The 8,333-nt window shown below is 37.5% G+C and overlaps 1 pseudogene; it reads left to right on the top strand.

Moving 5' to 3' along the window:
• Nucleotides 1–7,778: 7,778 nt before the first annotated feature.
• Nucleotides 7,779–8,333, top strand: part of LOC107858036 — an 8,458-nt pseudogene continuing 7,903 nt past the window's right edge.

Genomic DNA, 8,333 nt, shown 5'->3' with positions numbered 1-8,333 from the left:
CTCACGTTGAGGATGGTAAGAAGAAGTTAGTTCAGGAAGTTCATCAGCTTGCCAGACTATGTGTCCATTTGGTTGACTCAGCTAAGGGTAGTGTTTGGGTGTAGAATAGTTTGAACTCATATTTAGTTTTTCAGGTAAAATAAAAGCAGGACAGTGATCCCAGTTTAGTTAAGCTGAAAGAGCCAGTCGAAGATCATAAAGTAGAGGTTTTCTCCCAAGGGGGAGATAGTGTGTTGCGTTGTCAGGGTAGATTATGTGTGCCATGTGTAGATGGCATGAGGCAGCGAATTCTTATAGAAGTGCATGGTATGCATTACTCGATTCATCTAGGGGCCACTAAGATGTACCGCGACATGTGGGAAGTCTATTGGTGGAGTGGGAAAAAAGAGACATTTTAGAGTTTGTGGCTAAGTGCTCTACGTATCAGCAGGTGAAGATTGAGCACCAAAATCCTAGTGGGTCTATACAGGAATTTAGTATCCCTACTTAGAAGTGGGAGGAAGTAAACATGGACTTTGTGATGGGTTTTCCTCGTACTCATCGTCAGCATGATTCGATTTGGGTCATTGTGGATGGGATGACCAAGTCAGCCTATTTCTTGCCAGTTCATACCTCTTACTCGGCTAAGGACTATGCTAGGCTCTATGTTAGAGAGTTGGTTAGATTGCACGGTATCCCATTGTCTATTATTTTAGTTAGAGGTACACAGTTTACCTCTCATTTTTTGAAAGCCTTCCAAAAGGGTCTGGGTACCCAAGTTCACCTCAGTACAGCCTTTCACCCTCAGACAGATGGTCTAGCAGAAAGGACTATTAAGACTTTAGAAGATATGTTGAGAGTGTGTGTTGTTGACTTTAAGGGCAGTTGGAATGACCACTTACCATTGATTGATATAACGCCCTAATTCTGGTACCCCAAACGCTACACGGTGCTCATAATTTCGAAGGACCACAAGCTTAACCCTTGACTGATATCTGTAACTGACCACTGAATAAAATACTGTAAAAAATATGGAAAATTGGCGGAAACTTTCCATAAGGTTCAAAACTAAAATACAACTGAATAAAGTATCAAAATACCAAAACTAAAAGAACTATCTGAACATCTAGTCTGAAAGCCTCTAAACTGTCTAAACCGTAGAGTTGATGGGACAATCCCCTAACTAACTACGTCTACTAAAATACTAAATCTACCAATTTAATGAAATAATAGAACATCCTCGAATGATGAGGACTCACTGCTAAGTCTACTGCTGCTGGTTGAATCTGAACTGCTAAGGTTGCTTTAGATCTTGTGCTTCTGAACCTATGGTATAAAACACCATAGCACAGAAAAGTATGCGTCAGTATGTAAGAATGTACTGGTATGCTAGATGAGGTAAGGCTAAATTCAAGGGCTCATATGCATGAACAATACTGACCGAAAATATGATTATGCTGAATAAAGATACATGCATGCATGCATAAACTATAACTGAAATTGCGGTGATACTAAATACTAAATTCTAATAACTGGATTACTGATAACTGGGTTTTACTGATAACTGCTATCTAAGTTTATTGATACTAAATTTTAAAAACTGAGTCTACTGATACTAAAATCTGAGATCAAGCCTATCTAGCGGATGATCCTTGAATCTGCGGATACTGATACTTATTGACTGAATATAAGCTCAAGCCTATCTAGCGGGTGACCTCTGCATCTATTGATAATGATTGACTAAATTTGAGATCAAGACTATCTAACGGGTGATCCTTTAGAACTATCTAAGTTCTTTACTGAGTTGATTAATTGTATCTGACAGCCTTGATTTCTGTATAGTTGAACTGAGTTCTATTACTAAGACTGAATCTGAAATTGGGACTGGGAGATAGTCATCTAACCGACATACCCCGAATCTGAACTAGTGGGGTCCAACCTGTAACATCAGCTGGAAGGGTGTCAGTACGGTATCACGGGTAAAGACACTTCTATAGTCAATCCTGTCTAACGGGTGACCCTAAATAGGAAGTCAAGCCTAATCTAACGGGTGACTCCTGAGAGGTAGCCAAGCCTTAATCTATCGGGTGACTCCTCATCCTGCACTGGCTACACAGTTTTGAAGTACAGGGACTGCTACTAATGACTCTGCCTCTCTAACGGGGAAGCCGTTATCCTCGCTCGGTGCTGAGTCCTACTCCCAACTGAATAGACACTGAACTGATTCTTAGACTGTACTAGACTGAGCTGAATCTTTTAATGATCATACTATTTAACTAAGCTGAACTGGGTTTACTAAATTTTGTTGACTGACAGAATATTAAACTGACTGAATGCTACTGAGTTCTGAATTAAATACTTGAATACTACTGAGGTCTGAACTGAATACCGAACTGGACTTGGAATGATACTGAGCTTACTAAAGTTTCTAAGTTCTGTGATTGACTGAGTTCTACTAGTCGAGGCTTGATTAAGAGTATCTTGAAAACCGACACCGGCTTTAGACAATCAACTAAATTGTCGGGTATTAAATACCCCCAGGACTCGATCACAAGACAAGTAAGGCAAAGCATAACTTTGAATAACATATAAATATTCACTTGGTAATATTTCATTCATAGAAGCATTTCATCAAAAACTTATAATGTATTAACTTGTACATGAATGGGGAACACATGTTTGCATGTTATAATGGCATTGTTTCATTCTCATAGACAATTTATCAAACACATGAGAAACATACTTGGGTCATTAACTCATAAACACTTAGGGTTAACATGGTTACCATAATCAACTTGCAATTTGAAGGGTTCATCATGAATATCATATAATTCAACAAACACTAGGAATAAATTCTTGGGAACTTGGGATCTAAAACATAGATAACACACAATCATGACAATTATACTGCTCAATCTTGCAAATACATGGATTTTAACATGGGGATTACTCAATTCATCATACATGCAATTCAACTTCATGGAACCTATCAATAATCATGGATTTAACTCGATAAGTGTCAAAACATGAACACAATCTACTTTTATGCGTCTAAATCATGAATAATAACTCTTGAAGTTTTTAAAAATTGATTCCTTGACTTCATGGGCAAAAGAGACCCATGAATGGACATCTAACATACCTCAAAAGCTTGGATCTTAAAGGAGATTAACTTTTCTTGAAGGTCCTTGAATAGTGACCTTTTGATTCTTGAGTTTTTTTAAAGAAGGGTTTGAATCTTATTCTTGGAGATTGATCTTGAAAGAAACCTTAATTTTGATGCTATGGGCGAATGAGGAGTTATGAGCTTTAATCTGATGTTATAAGGTGTTAAAAAGATTAGAAAAAGACCCAAAAACCCTTTTAAAAATGATTTTAATTCGCTGAACGGAAGTGTGCGACGGCTGGAGCGACGGTCCGTTGGCCTTCCCATCACACATTGCCCAAAAAGTAGGGTTATTACTTCAGTTGCGATGGCTTGGGCGACGGTCCGTCGTTAGCTCGACGATTTGTCAACCTGACCGTCGAACTTGGCTAGTGAATGGGTTTTCTGCCTCAGTTACGACGGTTGGAGTGACCATCCATCGCAAGCACGCCGGTCCATCGGCCTTCCCATCGCTCCTGGGCAGTTCGGACAGTTCTCCATAAAACGTCCATAACTCTTTACCTCGATATCGAATTTTGGTAAAATTAGTATCGTTGGAAACCTAATTCTATCTGATTTAAACATTATTCACTTAGGAAGTCCTCCCTAAATCTTCTAGATACTACATTAGACTTTAAAGAAAGTTTGGGGTATTACAATTGAGTTCGTGTATAATAATAGCTACCATTCCATTATTCAGATGGCTCCATCTGAGGAAATTTATGAGAGAAGATGTAAATCTCCCATTGGTTGGTTTGAAGTAGGCGAGGCCGCAGTAGTAAGGCCTGACTTGTTGTTTGATGCCTTAGAGAAGGTGCAGTTGATCAGAGAGCGGCTTAAGACAGCTCAAAGCCGACACAAATCGTATGCAGATGTGAGAAGAAAAGATTTCAAGTTTGATATTAGCGACTTTGTGAATTTGAAGATCTCTCCCATGAAGGAAGTGAAGAGATTTGGCAAGAAGGGGAAGCTTAGTCCCTGATATGTTGGTCCTTATAGGATTCTCAGTTGTTTCGGTAAGGTAGCTTATGAGCTTGAGTTGTCGACAGACCTAGTATCAGTGCACCTAGTATTTCATATATCCTTGATAAAGAAGTGCATTGGTGAACCAGCAGTTGTAGTCCCTATAGAGAGTGTAGATATTCAGAGTAGTCTCTTTTATGAGGAAATCCCAGTCAAAATTCTTGATTATCAGATTCACAAACTAAGGAACAAAGACGTTCCTTTGGTCAAAGTTCTTTGGCGTAATCAGTCAGTTGAGGGAACTACTTGGGAAGCAGAAATAGATATGCAAATAAAGTATCCTCACCTCTTCTCCGCAAACTTAACTCAACCTAAGGTAATAGTCTTTCTTAGATTTACTCTACTCCATGTTCAGTTACAGCTGCATAGCATTCTCATATCATTTATGCATTCATGAAATAGTTCAGTCATGTGTTATTTCTCCAGAATTCAGTCATGCTTCAGTTATGCATGTCAATGTAAGTACATGCAGTTCCTCAGTTACTTTCAGTTCAGTCAGTCTCATTTGAGGACGAATGTTCCCAAAGGAGAGATATTGTAAGACCTCGCAAAATCCTAGTCATGTATATCCTATATAGCATGCCAAAAGAGGTCCCATACTTAGAAAATTTTAGGTAAGTGTCAAGACTTAGAATTATTTTAGCCTTCGAAATTGGAGGATCTTATTTTTGACCTTTCCGACCCTAGTATGTTGATTTTTAAGTTGATTCATGATCAGGGTCACATGTAGGTCATCTTAGGCAAGTTTCAGATTTTTTAGACTAGCATAAGGCTGAGTTTGGATGTCCAAAACAAAAAGGAGTCGCGATAGGGCCGCGCCGCGAGGGCCAGTTGACCCAGGCTCAGGGTCGCACCGTTAGACCTGCTTGACCTAAGCAGGGGTCGCGTCACGAGGGTTGCTTGACCCAAGCAGGGGTCGCGATGCGATGGGAACCCTTTCCAGCAAATTTTATCTAGGTTGTGGGGGCAAATGGGTCCTTTTTATCTTGCATTATTAAGGCTTAACACGAAATCAAGCCTCCTAAAGGGCAAATTCACTCATTGTTTCACAAAATTCTCGTAAGATCAAGCCCTAGGTTCATAAAATTAAAGTCTAAACCTCAAGAGTTCACCATCAACTCTCACGAATTCAAAAACCAAGGTATGTTAGGTGTTCATCCCTGGGTTTCATTCCACCCTTGGAGTTCAAGAACCCTTTTTAAAACTACAAGTTTATTGATTTCATGATTTATATGTTTGGATTGGATTTTGTTCATGTATGTATTGTTGTATGGTTTTCAAATCAAGATTCATACAAATTTCAAGTGAATTAATTAGCAAGTATTTAGAATCATGTGATCCTCATGTTAAACCCTTAAATTTTCAAGTTGAATGTTGTAGCCATGTTGTTTGTATCTTGATGATTTCTATGCGCATTACTTATGCTCCCCAAGTGTTTGATAAAATGCCTGTGTAAATTGAGTAGTGAATTCATGACACATTATCATGTGGTCCCATTTATGTACATGTTCATGCCTCCCAAATGTTTGACAAAATGTTTAAATAAATGCATGGTAGACAAGAAACTAATGTAATGCCTTCAAGATTTTGCCATGTTTTACTATTGATGCTATCGAGTCCTGGGGGTATTTAATACCCGACAATCTAGTTGTTTACCTAGAACTACAGTAGCTACAGAACAGTTTTAGTAACGTCACAAATAGTAGTACTCAGTTAGTTATGAAACTCAGTGAACTCAGTCCAGTTTAGTCAGTCAACACGATCAGTAATGGTTCAGTCAAGCCTAGTACGGTCTAGTGATCAGTTCAGTGTCCATTTAGTTGGGAGTAGGATTCAACACCGAGCGAACCCAGGGATGGGGGCATTCCTGCCAGCAGAGGGTTTGACTCTTAGTAGAAGTCTCTGTATTACAGAACTACGTAGCCAGCGTAGGGTAAGTTATCCTCCTGCCAAATTAGGGTTGATGCAACTATATATATATAATTCATGAGTCTTCCTGTCAGATTAGGGTTGAGACAACATTGTTAGTATCCCATGGTAAGGTGCGGGGTATGTCGGTTTGATAAACACTCCCATAGTTACAATTTCAGTATTCAATAATCAGTAATCAGTATTCGATCTCAGAATTTAATAAAAAACTCAGATAGTTCTACAAAACCATGGATATCCATTATCAGTTACTTAGCCATCAGAATTCAGTACTTTAGTATCAGTCTAAACTATCAGTTATCATTCAGTTATCAGAAGTCAGTACTTCAGTTTCAGTCTAATTCAGACAGACATTATATGCACAGTATCGCATATTCAGCATGTTTAGTAGTTACAGTTTTGCATGTAATCTCATCCAGTTACTTCATGATGTTTATTCAGATAGTTATTATCTCATGTACATGAACCCACATATATCAGCCTACCTCACTTAGCATACCAGCACATTCATGTACTGACGTGTACTTTTTTTTTTGCACTATGATATCTCATATCATAGGTTCGAACACTCAGGGTCCTGATCGTACTTAGCAATTCAAACTATCAGCAACACATACAGTGGTGAGTCCTCATACTTCAAGGATAGAGTTTATTTATCTTAGTATTCCAGCTAGTTCAGTAGTCAGAGTTAGTTGGGGACTTGTCCCATCAACTTCATATTCAGATAGTTAGAGGCTTTCAGACTAACATGGATAGATATTCAATTTTTCAGATGTTATTATTAGTACATTCAGTTATTACTTTAGTATTGCTTGGGCCTTATGGCATTTTCAGTTATGCTTCCGCATATGATTTTTGGAATTATTATTTAGTGCTCACAGTAGGTACCAGTATGGGTTAACTTGTGATCCTTTAGGGTCGTAAGCACCGTGTGGCGTCTGGGGCGCAGACTTAGGGCGTTTCATCCCTAATATAATCACCAGTTATATGAACCAGTAATATGAATCACCATTTATATGAAACACCAGTTATATGCATCACCAATATGAATCACCAATTATATGAAACACTAGTTATATGCATTACGAATATGAATCACCGAATATACGAATCACCAATTAATCACTAGTTTTGTTAACATATGAATCCTCAGATGGAATGAATCACCAGTTAATCACCAATTAACTGTTAAGCAAATGTATCACTATAAATTCCAGATGTATCAAATTGCGAAATAAATCAGAAATTGTCGTTGAAAAAATAAAATCAAACCTCTGCTTGTCAGATCTCTCAACTCTGAAATTGAACTTGTGCTTGATTGCATAGTTATGCATTACCGAGATACTTTTGGTTCACCTTTCCAACACTGTTATAGAAATCACTTATCAGTTCTTCACCACCCATATTCACAATTGGTGGGGATTCAACGTTACCAGCTACAACTACTACAAGTTCAGACAGCTCAACAAATTCATAGTACTCAATTGTTATATCATCTGCGTCAAAATCATCACTGCGAATTACAATATCACTCGTTGTAATACACAGCGGATGCTTCCCGAATATAGTTTCAACTTTGAAAATCTGAAGAAAAAGTTTCACAACCATATCATTATGAATCTCCAACGCTAATGAATCGCCTTGCACAATGTATTTGGCATGAATTCTTTTCAGAGATACGCCAATTTTCAATTAAATTGATATGGCGTCCATTAAATCGTGGTATGAAGTTTTTTCATGAATTACAATACCGTCGACCCGATAGTTATCGTACCTTATTTCTAAAGCCCATTTCCCGGAATGACGAACAACACTGTCACGAGTTCCATTGAAGATAATTAGAAATTTTAGAAGGAAGATCGATTTTTTTCCAAAATTCAAAAAAATTGATCTTGTAATCTGCTATGCTTCAAAAATTTTGGTTTGCTTCAATTTTGAGCTCTTGTTGAATGGAATTGCGTTTTTAATGCTTGTAACAGTTTTGGCGTGATTTACGTTGTTGAAATTAGAGAAAATTTGTTACTTCCTTAAATAAAGAACTGATTTGTTTCATATGTAACATATGTATCACCATTTCAAAAATTCAGGATAAGATATAATTAGCAAAATAATCGAGATTTTATATAATATCACTTAAAAATTTAAGAATTTATGTAAGTTACCCTTTATAAATTTTAAGTTTAGGCCTAACTTGAAATTTCATAATTAGTTAGCCAATTAAAAATAATTTATACTTTATGTTGTTTCAGATACGAAA

Source organism: Capsicum annuum, chromosome 2 (genome assembly GCF_002878395.1).
Source record: "Capsicum annuum cultivar UCD-10X-F1 chromosome 2, UCD10Xv1.1, whole genome shotgun sequence".
Classification (NCBI taxonomy): Eukaryota; Viridiplantae; Streptophyta; class Magnoliopsida; order Solanales; family Solanaceae; genus Capsicum; species Capsicum annuum.
This window is presented reverse-complemented; position numbering and strand designations above follow the sequence as displayed.